We start from the raw sequence: 16201 nt of genomic DNA, 5'->3' as shown, positions 1-16201 counted from the left end.
AGGGTTAATAAGTTCTCTTCATGTCTGCCTCTATAGGTAAGGAGAGGGCCTAAGAGGTGTTAGACCTGACCGAGCTTGACTTTCTATTCCAATGACTGGCATGGAACACCCTAGACTGAAGAGTGGGGTCATCACATCTCAAGGGGGCTTCCTCAAGCTTCCAACAGGATGGAATAGGCCACCCTTAGAAAGACCATGGGCCTTGGGATCCCCAACCAACTTGGATCTGAAAGGAAGGGGAAAGGGATGCTGAGTCTCTGACTCAGGTCAGCTCAATCTTGGAGGCTTCAGAACCAGCCAGAGCTGTGGCAAGTTTCAGGTAAACCCAAGTTTGTTCCCCAAAACCGTCTGCTGAGCAAAGACAGGGAGCCAAGCTGATGAGAATGAAGGCATGTATTACTGGAGAGGATACAGAAAGCAGCAAGTTGAAATTCTCACATCTCGAGCTTCTCACATCTAAGCTAAAGTCAACAAAAAGTAAAAGATGTGCCTCTAAGAGGTTCTCAGAAGGAAGAGAGGATTTTTAAATTCCTTCCAATCACCACCACACCCAACTGCAGAAATTCTGAATAATTTTCCAGGTAAGAATGGCTGTAGTATTGACGGCCAAAAAGGCTCAATAACTATTGAGCACCTCCTGCATTCTGGCATCATGTATAGATTTCTCAGGGTATTGGGACAGGCTCAGATAAAAAACTATTGCTCCATTGGGTCTCTGGACTTGTCTGAGTATGACGGTTTATTTACTCATAAGACAGTCCAGCGGGGAGGGTCTGAACCAGCCCAACTTCACCATTCGGGTGGGACAGGTACTGACGGAAGTGACCCTCTGGCCCGACCTGATCTTTGGCGAGGCTGGGTGTCACTGTCACGGGAAGTCTCCAAGTCTAGTGGAAGCAGACAGTGAATAGTGAGTGAGTAGGGGACAAAGCAGGGGTTAGACTTGCAGGTGGGCGGAGTACAGGCAATATCGACAAAGCAGCACCTAGAAGTCTGGTCAAGCCAGTTAGTTATCCATAACCGGAAATGTGCAGCTGTATGCCGGGATTTAGGAGAATTCTCCAGTCTTGGGGCTGGGGAACAGGAGGGTCCAGGCAGGGAGGCAGGGGTCCTAGGAGGTTACCAGAAGTGGAACCAGGAAGAGAGGCCAAAAGGGAAGCAAATAGAGGTTCTGGCCCTGAATGTTGGGAGTTGGCCCTGGATCGCCTTCTTGGATCAGACCAAAGGCTTGGAGGTAGGGGTGGGAGGGAATGAATGGCACAAAGTCATGGGAGAATAGGGAGATTTTATTTATTTATTTTTAAGCCTACAGTACCTGGTATTCCTAGGTAGTCTCCCATCCAAGTACTAACGTGGCCTGACCCTGCTTAGCTTCTGAGATCAGATGAGATCAGGCGTGTTCAGAGTGGCATGGCCATAGGAAGTAGACTTTAGACAAAGAACCATGAACTTGCCAGGGAGAGCATCCATGAGTCAACGAGGAGATTGGAGCTGGAAATAGGGGTTGAGTCCCTGGGCAGCAAAAGAACCTGTCATCTGTCTCTTTAGGTTAGACAAGCAGCGGCCCTGCTAGCCCATATGGGGCCTCATATGAACTGAAAATGGCGCCCCCTCTGGGTAGACCAATTGTCACACCAGAAGCACTCAGATGGCACCTTCGTACAAAGAAATAGATTCTGCTTCCTACCACAGGTGCAGCCCACACCAGAACACACAACTTGCAAACAGAGTGTGAGCTGGATTCCAGCATCCACTTATTCCCTTGGTCGAGATCTGTGTGCAGTTCACAAACTGGATGCCTGTACATGGATGCTCTGAGAACTGGCATGTGTGTATACCCTCCCGTTCTCCCTGGCAGTAGGCAAACCTGAACCTCCCAACAAGGAACAGTGACTTTGGGTAGGCCTAAATCCATGATGGGAGGAAGGGGTATGAAATAAAGTCGTCCTCATGCCTTTGAAAATGGGCCCTGCACCTCAGCTACCACCCTGCAGTTTAACCTCTAATTGATTCCTTTCTCATATCATGTCAGAATTTCAGAAATCGGTGTTAGTGACACCCCCTCCCCATCTGCCAGCCACAGAGCCATAGCTGGAGAGACACTGATAAGCAGGGTTCCTCAACCACAGGATTCTGGCTTGAATTCTAACCTGAAGGTTATAGTAATTACTAGAAATAGCTAACATTTATAGAGCACATTGCAATTTACCAAGTGCTTTCACATACATGATTTCATTTGTGCCATGTGAGGCAGGGATGCCTGGTGGGCCTCTCATAGATGAGAAGACACACTCAGAGGAGCCTGGCGTGGTCAGGTGCTATAGCAGGTGGTTGGGAGTGTGCTCCCTGGAGTCCGACTGCCTGGGTTCCCATCCCAGTCCTGCCATTTCCTGGCTGTGTGACACAGAGCAAGTTGCTCCACCTTTCTGTGCCTTCGTTTTTCCATGCATGAGATGGCGGTATCACTAGCTACCTTATGCATGAGATCGTATGGCAGTTAAAATACTTAGAACAGTGTCTCGCATGGAACAAGGGATCCCAGCATAGAAGGTCTGCTCTCCTGGCCAACTCTGGAAAATAGGATCCATCAGTATGTACAAAATCTCACATTTTTTAGCAGCCTGTTTCTGGCATAATTAAGATTGGGTTAGATTGCAGTGTCACGTTTGGGAACTTTAATTGCCCGAGGTTTATTGAGCACAACTTAGTCCCCGCATGGCTGACGCAGTGCCCACAGATGCAGGTGACAGGGATGAGGGAAGCAGGTGGAACAGGGCCTTGGATGGACTGGCAGTGTGTGCCCGCCAGGAAGTGGAATCTGGCCAAAGGTGGCCAAGTGGGAATTCAGGCTCAATGTAGCCTCTTCCCATTTTCCAACAGAATCTTTTTCACTTTTCAACAGAAAAGTGACTGACTTTTAATGTGAAACATCCTGATTTTCAATTTTAGTCCCTATTTTGAATTTCTCTAAAATATTGTATGGGCCAGACCAGACCCAGCGGCAGGGCACCAGCTTGTGCCACCTCCCCAGTCTGCCTTCTCTAACTGCTGTCCTCTGGAGCCTGCAGTGCCTGCCGAGCACACGGCTCTCTCCAAGCTTGTCCTTGTTGGACACCACCCTGATTGCTCTGCATTTTGAGGTCCATAGAGAAAAATGTCTACCGTGAAAGCAATGAGGGTTCTACCTAGAGCATATCAGAGGAAAGAGGCCATAAAAAATTAATTACTCTATTACCACATAGTATGCAAAATACTGTCCTCTGTAAAATAAGATAAACTGAAATGCACTTCTGAATGTGAACATGTTCATCTCAGGGGAGAGGTCTGACACCACATGAGAACCCTTTATTAAAGGGAGGAACCTCAAAGTCATCCCCCCAACCTCTCGTATTGAGATGGAGAACCTGAAAGAAATATGCTCAGGATTCCAGAGCCAGCACCAGCCTTCCGACACCAACACGGCTGTCCCCATGTGCTCGCTAAGTCCACTCCTCAATTGTAATGTGCAATCCCTGCTTTCAAGGGCCTGTGAGTTCCCTTCCCAGGCTATACCCTTAGACATGTCACCCCAAGTATATTCATTGCAAGCACTTCTGCATGTATAGGGTAGCACCGGAGCCTCAGAAAAGTGATAACACAGGAGCTTACATTTGCAGAGTGTCTTATATGGTTATCCAAAGCCTTCTTATGTTCCTCTAGTTTTCTGGAAGGGGCAAGAGGCATGGAAGAAAGAACCCAGGATCAGGGTCAGGCAGACCTCGCATGAACACCACTACTGAGCTGAATGAATTTACGTGAGGCACTTGGCCTCCCTGAGCCCCCTATTTCTTCTCTCTGGATATGACTGGATACGGACTACTTAGCATTGGTACAATCCTTATGAAATTTCCCCAATCCCCCCATTAAAAATATATTGCTGAGTGACTGTGACACTAGGCCCCTGATTATGATTGTGGTCCAAGGATGTTTCTTAGTCGACGAGTGACATCTTGAGAAATGGCACAAGGTCCCTGAATCCACCAAAGGGAGAATGACACACAGAGATACACATGAGCATGCATGCACACACACACTGCTGAGTGCGCACAGGCAGAGGGCTGCTGGGAAGGTGGCCCTTGGGAACTCACCCCTGACAACAATGAGTCAGACTTCAGGTCACCCAGGTTCTCCTGGCAACAAGGGTCAACGAAGGTTTTGGCTGAGGCTGATGGACCCTGTACCCAGTGGGCCACTTTCTTCTTGACTTCTGAATCCATTTGGCAATCCAGGATACACTGAGACCAGGCTGTTTTAGCAACAAATTACAGAGACAAGACTGAGGCAACAGGATCAGAGCTGAACGGTGCCTGTACTCACACTTGCACCAATAAAGTTACACAAGCTGGTGCTGCCTAAACTTGAGGGAATCAACGTTCAGGATAGAAAGGATTTTCCAGAGAGGAATAGCGGGGACTGATGAAGAGCGGTGTTTCAGAGACTATGTGGACTGAGATAGAAAAGCCTGTGGCCCAGGAGAGAGGCATCAGGGCTTAGTGTGAGCTTCATCATCGGGATCCTAATTAACTTAAGAAAATAGCTTAGTCTTCTTAAATATCGTCCTCATTTAGAGGTGGGGAAATAGCTAGTCATCAACATCTAGTAAATGCCTACATTATGCCAGGCATTGTGTTAAGCACTTCTTATATGTGTCTCATTTATCCTCACAATGAAATAGAGTCTATTATTATTCCCATTGTCCATGTGCAGAAACTGAATCTTGTGGAAGGATAATTATCATAAGAAGAGCTGGGGAAGACTTCACAGCAGAGGTGATGTTGGAACTGTCTTAAAAAAAAAAAAACGAGTAGATGTGTGTTGAGTTGGCAACAGGAGAAAGAGGAGTAAGCACAGTATATTCTAAGCAGAGGGATCCCAGAGGCAGGAAATGAGGTGTAAGAGCAAATTGAGATCTGATTGTGAAAGCCTAAGCTAAGGAGTTGCACAATGATGAGTCACCGAAGACTTTTTGGGGGAGTGTCACATGATTGGATTTGTTGGGTGGAGTAATGATTTTATAGTGCCTTTCGAATAAAGTTTTGCATTCTTCATTTATTATGGCTGCAATTTACTCTTAATTCCTGACCACTTCCAACTCATTTCTTTTTTTATTATCCTAGTGTAGTGCTTATTTTTGTCACCTGTTTAAATCCTTTTTCAAAGTAGACAGGGACTCAATACCTGCTTTCCTACAAATAATATACATGTATATACATTATACATACATATGTACATACATACATGCATACATATGCATATAGAGGTGGTGTCCAGGTCAGGGAAGAGAAAATGAGAAGATGACTATTTCTGAGAGGTAGATGGAGTAGTAAAGTGATGGGTTACAGAAGCCAAGAGGAGAGAGAATTAGAAGAGGGAGCAGCTGGTCAGCATGTCACATGTTGTCAAGAGGTTAAATTGGATGAGGACTAAAAAAAGGCCACAGGATTGAGCGATGACAAGGTCACAGGGACCACAAGGACAGTTCGCTGCTCTGCAGAGTCAAACACAAATGGGAGATGAAGTAGAGGCAGCAAGGAAAGACTCATTCATATTCAAGAAATTTGCAAAAGGGAAAACAGAGAAAGAGCACTGGGGGGAGTGGGAGAGGAGGCTCATATTTGCTAATAGGGAGTAGATGAGGAGCGCAGATGGGAAGGTGAGCATCAGACGAGCGAAAAGACACAGGGAGAGATAAACCCGGAAGCAGAACAAATTTTTGACAGCGGAAATGTTAGGCAATGGAGATGAGGAGGGAGTTAAAATCTAAGCTACAGCTTTCCCCTGGAATGACAGTTGAGGTTGAAGTATGCAATCTGATTGCAGGAATCTGAGAAGCAGGTTTCTATCCTTTCCTTATAGAAAGAGTGTCGAAGTCATTGCCCCAGCTGCAGAATCCTGGCACTCCTATTCCTCTGTCCTCCCTCAGCCCCCAAAGCAGACACATTTACTCACTGCATGTCTCCAGGGATGGTCCCTTCTCTGGGCCTTATTTTCTCTCCCTGAGGCTCCTGGTGGGGGTGGGGTACCTAGGATGCATCTGGGGGAAGGAGGTGGAGCACACAGGTGGGAGGGAGGGGAGGACAAAGAGAGGGGGTAAGTCAGGGTTGGTGATGCAGGTTTAAGGCTCGGGGATTCCACATTCTGATCAGTTTCCCAAGGACTGGATTCTCTACGACTGCTGGACAATTGCTATTCTGCTTGCTCTCCAATAATGCTTTCATTTCCATTCCAAAGATGCATTCATAGGAAACTTGTATCCAAAAGAAGAACAAAAAACATAGTAGTGAACAAATGGGAAAGGTCCACGGCTGCCAGCATGTATGTAATGCTGCCTGTTCTTGGGCGCTTACATAATCTCAGGGCAGCAGTGAGTCACAGCTGCCAGCAATGCTGAGATCTGATTAAGTCCTTACAAACCCTCTGCCTGGAGCAGGGCAGGGTGTGCGATTTAACCCCTCTGCTTCCATGGCCTGGCACAGGAGAGGACTGCTCTTGGGTAGACAACTGCTCAAGATTGTCGAGTTCGGGGCACTGGGAGAGGACCCTCTGGCAGCAAAAGGCCTTTCATTCCATGATACAAATATTTCTGGGAGAAATAGAATAGAGACTTTCAGCATTTTAAAGTTGAGAAGAACTTTAGACTTGTCCAGCCGAATCTTCCCCTTTAACAGATGAGGACACTGAGGCCCAGAGTCAGTGTCCAGTGAGAGATTAACAACCACTCAAGGTCACACAGTGAGATAGTAGCAGAGCAGAAACTTGAACCTGGGTCTGCTGATGGCAAGCCTATGATGTGGTAGACATGAGGACCTGTTGAGATTATTGTCCCTCTGTATTTCAGGTGGGGAGCTGAATGGTTCTCCACCTCACTGCAGCCTGTGGGCACCCGCTCTCCTCACACGGCCCTAACAAGAATGGCCCCAAAAGGGTTTCCTGTTAGTCCCCAAATTCAACTTAATATTCTTATAGTTGAAGCTCTTGAGGGAAGAATTTCTGGATCACAGTGGATTCTCTGCTCTGGAGACTGTCCATCTGTCTCATGTGGTTCTGTCTCAGACACTTCCTAGCCCAGTGACTTTGGACGTGTTATCTGCTTTATTTGAGTCTCAGGGGGCTCATCTGTGAAATGGAGATAAAAACAATAGGATTATTGTGAAATCACTACAATAATTTGTGAAAAGTGCTTAGCATAATGCCTGGCACAGAGTAAGCGCTCACCAAATGGTAGCTATTATTAAAATGGCAGAAGTGTCGCTGCCTTCACAAAGAATAGAAGTTCTCGCCAGGAGCACCCAGGGAATGCTAACCCCCAGGCACTCACAGTCCTCGTGATAATCTCTGTCCAGAGCCTTTCTATGAAGACCTCAAAGCTCCACCACAAATGTAGGCACCATGTAACCCGAATCCTTTTCAGGTCCCTGCCCTGTAGTTGCCGAAGTTCAAGTGTGAGAACATCTGAATTGCTATATCCTACCTGATGTCTGAGGGCAAATGGGTTGTCGTCTTATCAGCATCCTCCACAAAAGGTAAAAATGCCTTCCACCTACCCCAAATGGCTGTCCTGGTCTTATTTAGTAACTGGCAGCAAAAGGCCTTTCATTCCATGATACAAATATTTCTGGGAGAAATAGACATAGAGACTCTCAGCATTTTAAAGTTGAGAAGAACTTTAGACTTGTCCAGCCGAATCTGGACTAATCCTGCCATGCAAGAGTTATCTAAATAAACAATTGCCAAAAAATCTTTTATTTTTCATAATCGTTCTATTCAAGCATATTTAAAGTATGTATTCTAAAGGAAGGGGACCTGTAAATATTAACTAACATAAGTGAGAGGGGCACCTGACTGGGGACAAAAAGCAGAACAAAATTTGGGGTGAGGAGATGGCTTGAAAACAAGGGATTAATGAAAGTTTGCACACTGAATGGTGAGACCCCCTCACCTTTCCCCTGCTTAGTTCCAAGAATGCTGGCCGCCGGATTCAGTCCCCGAAAGGGAAATCAGAGCATCTTGATAAGAAGAATTGAATCGCATTTGGAGAAAGACCTCGGATCCTGAGATACCAACATTTAGAAACACCTCACTGCAAAAATCCCCATCATTGCTCAGTTACCCATATCAGTGACCTCAACTCTATCACACCCAACACCTTTTTGTTAACAGCTTTACTGAAGTATAATTGTGGTACAGTAGACAGCTTGTATTTAAAATGTATAATTTAGAAATTCTGACATGTGCATCCACTCATAAAATCATTGCCACAATCGAGATAATAATTATATGTATCCTCCCAAAAGTTTCCTGTGCCCTTTTGTAATCTCCCTGTCCTTCCACTTCCTGTCCCATCCCCCATTCCCAGGCAATCACTGATCTTTCTGTTACTATAGGTTAGTTTGCATTTTAGAGAATTTTATGCATAGGTAATCTCTTTGCCTAGCTTCTTTCATGAAGCATAACTATTCCAAGATTTCACCATACTGTAGGTACCCACACCTTCTTTTTAAAATAAATATTTTGAAATATCTCCTTTACTAGCTGAAATGAAATTCATAGTTAAAATAATCAACCTATACATAATTTTAAAAAATACATTATAATGCCCTTACAAAGGAAAAATAAAAGGAAAGGAAAGTAATTATAATAAAATAACATGTGTTTCATATGGGCAGAACACCCTGGAAGACATAATAAAGCAGTAAGATATTTTCAATAAGTTTGAATTTAAGAGAAATCAGACTATATTCAACTGAATATTGTTGACACTTTCCTCATTATAATTTGTTATATTTCTTATATTTTCCATTTTAAAATAAGGCCTAAATTAGTATATTTGAATCATCATGAGTACGACAACTATAATTGCAGATGAACGTCAGTGTATTTGAGCTCGAGCAGGACTGATGTCAGTGATGTGTCTTCCTAAATGGTGAACAACCCTCGCTAAGTTCTAAACAAAACAAAGTCCAGTCTCCACTTAGTTTGCATGGTAATTACATGCTTAGAAATATGAATCTATAGAAATCTCAGGGTATATTAAATCCATGGGGAAAAAATTATTTGTATTTATATATAAGGCAGAGTTGATATCCTGTATCAAATCATTAAAAATGATTTTCCACTTCCATAACTGTCCAGGAGGACATTGAAAGTGGAGTAGAACACGGAGTCGCCAAATCAAAATTCAATATCTTAGACATATTGATACAAAAGTATCTATTTGCAGTTTATCTGAAATTTGATTTTAACTAAGTGTCCTGTCAGTTATCTGGCAGCTCTAGACATGTGGCAGTCTTCATTGTATGTGACTGTCCTGCATGTCAGCTAGCATCCTTGGCCCCCACATACTAGGTACTAGCAGGATCCTAACGGAAAACTTGGTTCATCTTTACTCACAACATTCCTGAACCACCAGTGTAGGGACTTTCCCCACTCCAACTAATTCTCTAACTCTCCAGATACCAACTGGATGTCTTACAATTCAATTTCGACTACTCAGAGTTAGTACAGGCCCAATAAGTTAAAGCTTCAGTCCTATAGGGTTCCCCTTCCGCCTCCCACTTCAGACACCAATCGCAATATGCCCCAGGCTGTCGCCTGTACTTCTGTCTAACCAGCTATAAATCAGAATTCCCACAACCCCCTCCCAGATTTGATAATTTGCTGTAATGGCTGACAAAACTTGGGGAAACATTTACTTGTTTTTACCAGTTTATTATTTAAAATATGGTAAAGTATACAGTTGAACAACAAGATGAAGAGCTACATAGAGTAACATCTGGAAGTGTCCTGAGCAGAGGAGCTTCTGCCCCCATGAAATTTGGGGTGTGCCACCCTCTCGACACCTAGACGTGTTCACTAACCCAGAAGCGTTCTAAACACTGTAGTTTAGGGATGTTTATGGGGGCTTTATCATGTAGTCATGATTGATTATTAAATTAATCTTCAGTCCTTCTCCCTCCCCAGTCCCAAGCTTCTAATCATGGCTCTCTGGTGAACAGCCCCCATCCTGAAGCTATCCAAGAGCCCATTTAAAGGTGCTTCTTTAGAACAATAGATTCTCCTATTACTAGAAAATAAATTAAGAGATTTAGGAACTCTTGATATTACTATCACTCCTATTACTCAAGAAATTCAAGGGTTTTAGGAACTCTGTGTCAGAAATCAATGGCAAAACCCAAATATATGTATATCTTATTATATCCTGCTTACCTCCTCCCCATAACTGTGACAACTAGAAATCTTCGCAACTTTTCAAACTTTCCTTAAGAGCTGTCCCTATTAAGAACCACTGTCCTACAGTGAAGTTCCCCAGAAGCAAACCCTACCCATGCACACAGAGCCCACAATCAGCTTTTTAATGATTGACTCAAATACTCATGAACAGCTAAGGATCCACAGACATTTAAAAAAGACACCCAAGGTGAAAAATAAGGACCAGAACAAATAGATAGAAAAAAATGGGACTTGGAGAAAAGATCAAGAAGAAAAAAACTTCAGGGAAAAAATTGTATGTAAACTTTGGAGAGATAATAGCAAAAAGAGGTTGCTATAGAAGGACAAGGAGAAGTAAGAAACCTATAAGAGCACTTGAAAATTAAATATGCAAGAGCCAAAATTGAAAAAAAAAATTAATTAAAAAAAAATCAGTAGAAAGGGTAGGAGATTCAAGATGGTTTTCCAGAAAACAGAAAAAAATAACAAAAAAAAATAGACAATAGGATAGAATGAGCTGGAAAGTTAGAGGATCAATTCAGAGAGTTTAACATCCAATTAAGAATTTTAGAAAGAGAAAACAGAAATTTTAAAAGGGAAGGAATTTATCAAATAAATAATTTAAGAAAAATATCTTAATACTAAAAGACTTGAGTTTGAAAGGCCCATCAGATACCAGCATGAAGAATGCAACCCATATCATAATAACATTTCAGAATACCAAGGATGAATAAAAAGTTCTTAAAAAGAAAAAAAAGTTACATCAAAAATAACTAGGAATATGACTGTCCACTTCTCAGCAATAATATAGGAAGCTAGAAAACATGAAGCAATGTTCTCAAAATTCTAAGGGAAAAAATGATTTTCAGTCTTAAATTCTATACCTAGCCAAATCATCAATTCAGTGTAAGGATAAAGAAAAATTCAGAGTTGAAAGTCTCAAAAGACTTCTCCCATGCATCCTTTCTCAGGAAGCTATTTGAGAATGTGATCAATGAAAATGAGAGAATTAATAAACGAAAAAGAAAACAAGAGATCTAGGAAACAAGATCAAACACAGGTGAGTCAAAGGAGATTTCTAGGATAATGATGGGAAGTTCCAGAACCATAGCTGCATAGCTGGCCCAGAAAGCAACAGGTCAGCTTGAGCAAGATGAGGCAGGAAAATTATCTGGTAAGTTATCTGATACATTTAACTATATGTACAGTCATATTAAGAAACCATCCATCAGAATTAAAAAATTTAAGCAAAGAGGGGGAAAAAAAGGCAATTACTAACCCTAGAAATATCAAAAAGTTTACAAGAAAAGAATCATGATGACAATACTATCCTTGGCTCTGCAATGAACAGTATTTATATCATTATAACAATATAAATACCGAAATCGGATTTAACCAAAAATTGCAACATTGCTATATTGGCTGCAAGAAAGCCACCAACCTATGAGAGAGCCAATAATTAAAGTCTAAAATTCATGACTCAAACCAATAATATATGCATATCACGTAAAAAAAATAGAGATAAAAAAAGAACTAAAAAATAGTTTAAGAGTAAATAGGATAGGAGATAGCTGTTTTACCTTATGAGTGCTTTGGCAGTGTTTAACTTTAAATAATGTAAAAGTTATGTAAGTAAAAATAAGTAAAAGTAAAAATTATCTTAGACATGCTTCTTGGATAAAAGTCAAAATTAATTTTGAGAAATTAATATGGCTGAAGTAGAAGTGGCCTGGGAACTTTCTCTAGAGCAGGAAGATCTGCCTTCTGAATTTAATCTTTGAGCTATACTTTGTGACATACTTTGAGCCCTGTCAAAAGCAAAGTAGACCAGTGCCTTTGAAAAGAGAAACCAACGACGACTCCAGTGAGAAGAGGCCTGCAGAAGAGGCTTGGGAAGGAAGCAGGTGTGCACACCTGCTATGGCCATAATCTCTCTCTTATTCAGTGTTTTGCCAAGTCACCAGGAGCAGGAAGCTGCTTTCTCTATTACACAGAGCAACAAAGAGGGAAAGACTATTTCGATGATGAGGACTGATAACTGTCTCACACAGAGAAAGCCCGGGCCTCACAAAAGCTTTAGATTACAGCGTGGATGGCACTTATCAGGGTTCCTGAAGTTGCAACTGGGACACGGAAAGCCATGGAAGATGAAGGGTGTTTTCTCAAACAGAAAGAAAGACCTGGAGACAGATTAAATAAAGATACCCAGCTATGAAAGCAGATGGGTGGGAAAAAACTAAGAGATGTGTCTATCTTTTTAAATCTTGCTCTAAATTGCAGGTTGCCTTGTATGTAGCATGAAGATTAGAAATTGTATAATTACATTCAGCTTTAATGGAGAGTTTCATTTTGGTAGGAAAAAAGTAAATGGACTGGGTGGGGTGCTATAGCTTGTGACGCAGTTATCCATACTTAGGAAAAACCTGTCTGCTTGGATCACAAGCCCACAATTCACACGAGCGGCAGTTTTACCTAGGCTATGGCCCTAGTGCCTAGCAAGGAAAATCCCCTTTGGCCTCGCCAGCCTGAAACTGGAACTTGATGAGATATAGCCCATCCCTTTTGAGCCTGTATTTTCAACCAAGGCCATCTCAAGCCAGATCTGATTATCTGTATATATTAGTTCATCACAAATTCTGATGGGACGTTGACATTGACTTGGTGCTGCAGACCAAAGTGCGCTGCATCACAGGTGTGTTTCAATAACTATCTCATTAAGAACTTTTTGAATGTTCAGTAGGAACTGTTGAAGATCTACGAACTAGAGATTAAGGTAATTGTTTCTGAAGAGGTTTTTTTTTTTTTTTAAATCAGACTTTGGTCAGTTTTTCATTACGTATTTTATTAACTAGACCCTAAATACCCGCGTTCCCCCCCCCAAAAAAAATGATTTTATTTGACCAAAAAAGACAACAAGATAGACATAGGACATAAACACAATGTGTGAGTGGACCCTCAGTGGAAAGAACAGCCCCAAACTCTCAGAGGTATTTCAACCAATTTTCTGCATCCACAGGTCTGAACTACCATCTCAAACTGCAGAGCTGTCAGTTCCCCAGATAATCTGTGGCAAAATCTCCCTCTATGATTGGTGATGTTTGAGTTCTCCTGGACTCTGGCTACAGGCACCTGTCCATTAGTCAAGAAATGAACGGACACTGTGGTTGCTCCTTGGGGAGCTCACAGTTGGAGGAGGTCAGCAGCACAGCTGTCCACACCAGCAATCCTTGCAGCAGGTCGTGTGGACTTCTCGGGGGTGTACATGTGAGAAGACAAGCTCCTGCCTTAATACCCCTTGTTTCTTGCCTTCAAACTTCCTCGACTGATAACACACTAGCAACACAACTTCCCCCACTCCTCAGAAGACCAGATACTACTCAATTCCTGCTGATGATACTAGCTACCATTTATGGAGTAGTTACCACACACCAGGCGCATACCTTATTTCTTTCAATCCCTGCAATAATCTCACTAGAAGACGGGCACCATTTTCTAGCTAGGAAACAAAGGCTTTAAGAGGTAGTAGCACACTAAAGACAGCACAGAGATGGTATTCAAACTTATACTATCTGGGCAGACATCCTGTTTCTATGTATGTTTTTATAAATACATTCGAGTTAAGTTTTTGTCACTTGCAACTAAAAGGGTGCTATCTAATACAGAAGATTAATGTGAGAGTGACGATCAGCCATGGGCAAAACAAAGAATTACCAAGCCACAGGAAAGGCAGCCACTGAGTCTCAGAAGCTTCTGGAACTGGATGTTCACAGGCTTCTGTGCTTCCTCCCTTGTTTCTGCTTTTGCTTTCTTGCCTCGAGTGGTTGGTGGTATGTTGGACAAGGGTGATTATTTCTGAGATTACAAGTGACTTTTAATGAATTTTAAGATTTTGTCAATCTGTTCTTTTAAACTTTTACACAATGAATATGTACTTCTTATGTAATTTTTTAAAGATATAAAGAAAACAAAATCAAAATGAACTTCTGAACCACTTAACAGCCTGCAATCTCAGAAAATACACCATGCGGACTCCTGGGTGCCAGAAAAGTGGGCTAAATGTGACTGGGTACCATGTCGAAATGTCTAATTTTTTTCTCTCTGATTTTCTCTTTTTCTTTTCCTTTCACCCCAGCTAGAGGGGTAGCCTCCTCTACCTCAGGGGAGGTAGGTGGTAGGACAGAAAACGAAAATAGCATAAAACAAACTTTCCTCTCTGACTTTTATTTCCAAAAGCATAATCACCAGAGAGAAGAAAGGGATTGTGTGGATGGAAGCAGAATATACGGGAAAAGCACGAACAGAAAAGGATTTCCTCAATACCAGAAAAACACTCCCCGGGGAGAGTAGAATGCTAGTAGTCTCAGAGCATTGGCACCAGAGATTAAGCTTTTCTTTCGTTTGTTTGTTTTTGCTAACATTAAATATTGTCTAAGAATTTTTAAAACGACTTTCTAGTAACTCTTACACCAAAGAATATAAAAGTACACATGTAAAGCATTGACATAAGACAATATTTTAGCATCAAGAAGAGAACCACCTAGACAGGTACCCCCACCAAAAAGTTTTAGGAAGTTTTGAAGTAAGGAAAAAGTCATTGAATCAAGGGTCTGGAGTTATTTTTCCTTTGAAGCCATTCCTTTAACTTTACAGCTCACTAGAGACAGAGATTAAGCAAGAAATGAAGTTCCATGAAGATATTTTTGGACTTCTGCTTTCTTAAAAATTTAAGGGAATTGCACATCCATGTTTTTTCTGCGTAAATGCCTCTGTCCTGGTTTCTGATTCTCAGCTTCTGAATGTTGTCCACCAAGGATCTGTGAGGCGGTTGCTCCACAGGTGTGATCCACAAAGTCTTCCTTTTTCCTTCCATCTGGGGATCAGCCCAGGTCCATGGGCAAATCATATCCTTCTACCAGATAAACAACCAATTGCTAAAACCCAAGACAGAGTACAGGGCTGGGGTGGGGGAAGGGGAAGGGCAATATCTTATCACCTGATTCAGTTTTCTGTTTGTTTCAAAGGTTTTTTAAGAAATTTTATTTTAGAATAATTTTAGATTTATAGAAAAGTTGCAAATTTAGTATAGAGAAGCACATATATCTCTCACCCAGTTTCCCCTAATGTTAACATTTTACATTACAAGGTACATTTGCCAAAACTAAGTAAACGAATTAGTACATTACAATTAACTAGATTTTATTCAGATTTCACCAGCTTTCCCACTACTGTCCTTTTTCCTGTTCCAGGATTCATTTTAGGATACCGCATTGCATTTTATAATTCGCCATTTTAGAATTTAATTTAGATTTTTATAAAAGTTACACATGGTTTATGGTTTAAAAAATGAAAAAACAATCAATACGACTTATAACAAAGAAAAGCAGTTTTCTGCCCAAACTTTCCTCACCTCCAGTTCCCTTCTCCCAGAGACAAACGATTCCAGCTTTCTCTCTCCTTTTACCCTCTCTTCCTGCAGTCCAGCTACACTGGCCTCTGCACTCTTCCTTGAATCATATTAAAAGAGGGAGTTTTAGAAAGATAAATCTGACAACTATATGCAAGGCGGACTGGAAGCTAAGGGACAAGAGACAAGGACTCCGGGCAGCAATTTTACTACCCCAGGCAGAGAGTCATTAGGGCCTACAGGAGGGAAGTGACAAGGGAGAGAGAAAGAAGGGACTTTGCCAATCCATCTGTTATGGTTTGATTTGTATCCCCATCACCACCACCTAATTCATATGCCAAAGTCCTAATCCCCAGTCCCTCAGAATATGGTCCTATGTGGAAATAGGGTCTTTGCAGACATAATTAATTAAGTTAGGATGATGTCACTAGGGTGGGCCCTAATCTAATATGACTAGTGTCCTTATAAAAAGGGAAAATTTGGACACTGGCAGACACATATAGACAGAAAATGATATGAAGAGAAATAAGAAGACAGCCATCTGCAGAC

At 42.0% G+C, this 16201-nt stretch overlaps 1 pseudogene; it reads right to left on the bottom strand.

Annotated features, from left to right (window-relative positions):
- Positions 1 to 1303: 1303 nt before the first annotated feature.
- On the bottom strand, positions 1304 to 1422 carry LOC118605913 (annotated as a pseudogene).
- Between the last annotated feature and the right edge of the window lie 14779 nt (positions 1423 to 16201).

Source organism: Rousettus aegyptiacus, unplaced genomic scaffold (genome assembly GCF_014176215.1).
Source record: "Rousettus aegyptiacus isolate mRouAeg1 unplaced genomic scaffold, mRouAeg1.p scaffold_m13_p_7, whole genome shotgun sequence".
NCBI classification, from domain to species: Eukaryota; Metazoa; Chordata; class Mammalia; order Chiroptera; family Pteropodidae; genus Rousettus; species Rousettus aegyptiacus.
The sequence above is the reverse complement of the archived record's forward strand: the minus strand, read 5'-3'. Positions and strand labels throughout refer to the sequence as shown.